We start from the raw sequence: 5,296 nt of genomic DNA, 5'->3' as shown, positions 1-5,296 counted from the left end.
TCAAATCCTTGTAAAATCATTGATTACATTTTTATTACATACTTAAAACTTTTTAAAATATGGTACTTATTAAATTTTTCTTATTCTAACACTTAATATTTATTTTTAGATTTTTCAAATCTTCTTAAAATCAAATTTAGTTGATTTAGAGTTTTAAAACTAATGAAAAAGTATTAATTGTAATTAATTCAGATAACTTTTAATAAGGAAAGGTTTTACCATAAATATATTTGATTAATTTTTGAGAAAGAGACTTTCATTTTCAATCTCCTATTTCTTTTCTTTTATTTTATTTTTTTTGAAATTTTTGAATTTTTTTAAAAAAATTAATAGATTATCTCTTTTTCTAACCGATAAAAAAAATAGAAAAATCAATATTAGATCGAATTTGTTTTTTTTCGATCCGTGAAAAGATATACTCTGGAGTTTTAAATTGATTTATATAAAATATGAAAAAAAGGAATCGCGTGGTCCTAAACTAAATTTACTTCACTCAGTTGCACCCAAGAATACAATTTCAATCATCAAAATCTAAATAAAACAACGGATGAAGAAGAAGGAAAGAAACTAAAAGAAATAGAAATAAAAAGATGAATAGCAACCATGGTTCTTAGCAATTCCTTCCATACGAAGACAAAAAAAAAATATTCTTTTAAAGTTTTCTGCAGTAAACCTAGGATGTGCTGATAGAAAATAAACGAATCCAGATTCATAAGAGCATGAAACATAAATATCTATAGTATATTATATTAAAAGTGAAAAAAATCCTGAGAAAAATGATTTAAATTTTTTATACTTCATTAAAAATTTTACTTTAAATAAAATCGTTTTTCACCTTTTTTTACTTAAATTATTAAAATACTAAATATTAACTATAATAAATATATTCCAAATTAAATGAAAAAGGTTTTCTTATTAATTATAGTTAAATTCCTAAATTTATGGTAATTTTTATTTATGGTATTTTTTTTCCTTAAATTCTCCAATTTGTCCCCAAAAATAGGCTCCTTCATCGTAGTAGCAAATTCAATTATAGTTAAATTTTTATATTTATGGTAAATAGTCTTCTTCATAGTATGATCAAATAGGACTCCTTATAAGATTTGTAGTCCATGAGATTTTTAGGGGTCTTTATTATTTCTTTTTTAGTAGAAGATTCATCACAAAAACATCTGCTCTTTTTTGTCTCGCTTTGGTCTGTTCTTAATTAGTTTTCCTCATCAATAATTCATGTTTGTTGATTATAATGTTATTAGATATTCTTATCTTCTCCAAACAATATATGAACAAGTACATATGATTCATTATTGATTTTTTAATATTGTTGAGTAGGTGAAGAAAGATTTATGGATTTATGTGTGGTGTGTGATTGAGGCTTTGTGCCGATTAACAAAGAATTTGAAGGTATGTGTACACGATCCATGCAACACTAATTTTTCTTGGAGAAGAAGACGGAGAACGCTAGCAACGAAAAAAAGAGAATATAAAGTTTTCTGATTGTTCAAGCATATGCAGCTTGACTCCCTCATTCTAACTGTTGTTTGAATTTTCATACAAACACAATATTCGTAAATGATGGCAACTCCGACAGTGAGCGATAATAGCTTCGAAGAGGACTAGTTTCATGTTGAGTCAAATATATTATTAGGGCTTCACGCCTTCTTGATAACGGACCTCGAATTATAAAGGTTTCAATCTCTTTTCGTTTACTCTACTCACAATTATAAAGGTTTCAGATCGCTTGGTGTTGTAAATTATGGTAAGTGAATGATTGAAATATTTCTTCCTAAATTTTTGTGAGTAACAACATTGTAAGTCAGTTTGATGTTCTCTAAGTAATAGCTGAAAGAAAACGTCATTGGCGCATCCATAGTTTTTCCCATATGAAATTGAATTGGGTAAACAATACAACATATAGCCTATCGTTATTAGTTTGGAGATAGACATAGTTGTGTCTTTTAATTGTAGATAGAAAAGTTGATTTATTGGCTTAATACATAGCCAATTCCTTTAATTGATTGAGATATTTCAATTATTGACAATTCAAAATATTTAAAAGATTTCTAATAAAATTACGGTCAAAAATAAATTTATTTGAATTTTGAAATTTGAAAATGGAGAGAGTATTTCTAATATTGTCCCTATTTGTTACTTCTTAGTGGCGACTATGACTGCATCTTAAAAGGTTAAGTTTTATGTTGTTAAGTTTTTTTCGAGTACTAATGTCTTTCTCTTCTCTTGATCATGTTGCAATAAAAATATGAAACTTAAGTTAAATTAAATAAATTAATAGATATGATTGAGATAGCATAGAGAGATATAAGACGAGATACAATAATATAATATATCGACGAAATAGATTGGCAACTTTTTAAATTTGTCGATAAATTTTATTTAAACATTCGAATTATGATTTGTATCAATCGAGCACCTGAACACTTAATAAAGTATTCATATTGCTACTTTTTAATGTGCTTTAACTTAAACATTTAAGAGACATATGAAAAGTAAAAAAATATTTTTTTAAATTCAAAGTGTCTAATAGAAATACTTTAAGTAAATTCTTTCCATAACATATTATTTTATATTATATTTTAATATTAAATCATTGTCCTCGATCTAATACTTTCTAACGACATATGAATTGCTTCATATGTCATTTCAAAAAAGTATAATATCAAAATGATTTTACAAAATTGAACACATTAAAGCGAAGTACACGCTTTATGTAGAAAATGAAATGTGACTCGTTATATGAAGACTTGTAACTTATAAACTCTCACCTTTATAAAGAGTTGCATAACCCTTTTTCAAATAACTAGAAAGGTTGGTTACAAGTTTTAACTATAGTCACATAATTATACTCTGTCAAAACTTGTACGTTAGACCTAAAAATGAGCAAAACCAATGTAAGCAGCCTTGTATATATTTTTGAAAATAAGATAAGCAAAACATCTCCATCGATCGATTTGGTTAAGAAATTAATCAAAAAGATGGGGACATACAGGGGAATTATTCTGGTTCTTCTCATATCAATGACATTATCGTTAGCTTCTATTTGCGAGGGACGAAAGAGAAAGAGAATTGATTATGGCAATACGATGCGATTGTATCCCATGTAATCGGAAGAATAAAACCTTCAAAAATTGCCGCCTAGGATGACGAGCTAATCGCTACCGCCTTGGTTGCGGGGAAATCAATCACTGTCATCGCCCTAATACCGACATTATCCTAAAGGAATTTCGCAAAATAGACCTAAGGAAAGCATATGACAATGTGAAATGGAAGTTTGTGAAAGAAATACTTTACTGGCTGGATTTTCCTTATGGTTTTATTAAACTGATTATGGAGTGTATCACAACACCCCAATACATAATTGCTATAAATGGTAGAGTATATGGAAGCATACAAGGAAAAAGAGGGTTGAGATAACGGGACCCCTTGTCCCCATTGCTGTTTGTAATATGCACAGAGTGCTTCTCAAGAATAACGAACTGGGTGGCCACTACGGAAGGTTTTGCTTTCCACACAAAGTGCAAGAGTTTGAAGCTAAACTAATGTTTTGCTGATGATATGTTGGTTTTTTGTACAGGGGATTGGTACCTATAGTGCTGAGGTTAAGCGGATTTAGTACTTTTTCAGCCTCCTCGGGTCTGACCACAATTGCCAGCAAATCAAACATATTCTCAGCGAACATGGATGCATAGGTTCTACAGGATATATGTGAGATGACTGGCTACACCACTGGCAAGGTGCCTTTTAAATACCTAGGGGTACCTATATCATCCAAAAGACTATCAGCTACGGATTGTGAGATGTTAGTATTGATTTGCAGGGTACTCACTTCGGGAAGCAGAAATCTCTCATATGCAGGGAAAACTCAATTGATAAACTCAGTTCTGATGCACCTACATACCTACTGGTCCACTATTTTCTTATTACCAAAAGGTGTCTTGAAGACTATTCTATCCATATGTAGAAGTTTTCTATGGAGTGGTCGTGTAGTGTACACACAAATAGAGCACCTTTGATAGCATCGGAGGTAGTATGCTGAGACAAAAGAGAGGGAAGATTAGGTATTACTGATTGCATAGTGTGGAATGAAGCTGCTATTGCAAAATATGTGTGAAATTTAGCTAACAAGCTATGGGTTAAATGGATGGATCATGTGTATCTAAAAGATGAACACTGGAGAGATTATCAAGCACCAAAGGATTGTAGTTGGTATTGGAAAAAAAATATGCTCCATAAAATAGAAGTTTCTACATGGGTATGTGCACAATGACTGGCTGAAACCAGGAGGTGCATACAATATCAAGAGTGGATATATGTGGAGGAGGGGTAGGTTACAAGAATGTCCATGGTGAAGGGGTGTATGGAACGTGACATATATTCCAAAGCACGACTTCATCTGCTGACCGGTGATGCAAGAAAGAGTGCAGATAAGAACGAAACAAGTGCAGTGGGGTGTATGCAATACCAACACGTCTGATATGTGACGCAGATCCTGCAACAATAAAACACCTATTCTTTGATTGCCCATCCTCTAAGATGTGTCTAAATGAAATCTTGATATGGTTAGGGAGAGCACTGCAAGTGAGAGATGTAAAAGGTGTTGTTTTCCAATGTTTTCAGATACAAGAATTTGTAATTTGAAACAATAACTTCAACACTAGTTCTTCAACACTAGTTCAAGTTTAAAACAAGAACACTATGAAGTACAACAATACACTCAACACAAGATCAAAGTGATCTTTCTAAGAAGTGTGTTTTATTTTTTCATAAATTAAGATGAAACAAAAATGTAAAGCCAAGTCCCCCGACTTCATGGAGTGCCCTTAAGAAATAATTTCCCTCACTGTACCCGAGGTTTTGGAATCTTCCTCCTAGGATAAAATGGCTTTCAATCCAATTATAGTGGTACCTCAAATAATTGGATTCGTCGAACTCACTCAACGATTTGATTGATCACAAGGAATGTTTTGAAGACAAGAAGAGTTTGTATTTCAGAAAATTTTTCATTCCAAAACCTGTGGATAAATACAGGTTTATATAACCATCAAGTGCCCCTTCCAAAAGGTGGCAATGGTTCATCTGAAAAGGTGTATCCTTTGGAAGAGTCATGTCTGTTCATTCAAAACATTATGTCTTTTTCTGAACAGACACAACTATCTGAACAGTCACTCCTTTTCCAAAATAATATGTCTTTTCATAAAAGGTTGTGTCCCTCCATTTTCCATTCACAACAATTGAACCCAACAATCCCCCACATGAATGGGGAATGACTATTCTTTGT

The 5,296-nt window shown here is 31.4% G+C and overlaps 1 long non-coding RNA gene across 1 annotated transcript; it reads left to right on the top strand.

The window, feature by feature from the left end:
- The first annotated feature begins 2,952 nt into the window (after positions 1-2,952).
- Positions 2,953-4,721, top strand: LOC124888681. Its single transcript, XR_007047358.1, has 2 exons — positions 2,953-3,514; positions 3,593-4,721. It is a non-coding gene; the product is annotated as an uncharacterized LOC124888681 (long non-coding RNA).
- Positions 4,722-5,296: the final 575 nt, after the last annotated feature.

This window comes from Capsicum annuum, chromosome 1 (assembly GCF_002878395.1).
Source record: "Capsicum annuum cultivar UCD-10X-F1 chromosome 1, UCD10Xv1.1, whole genome shotgun sequence".
NCBI classification, from domain to species: Eukaryota; Viridiplantae; Streptophyta; class Magnoliopsida; order Solanales; family Solanaceae; genus Capsicum; species Capsicum annuum.
The sequence above is the reverse complement of the archived record's forward strand: the minus strand, read 5'-3'. Positions and strand labels throughout refer to the sequence as shown.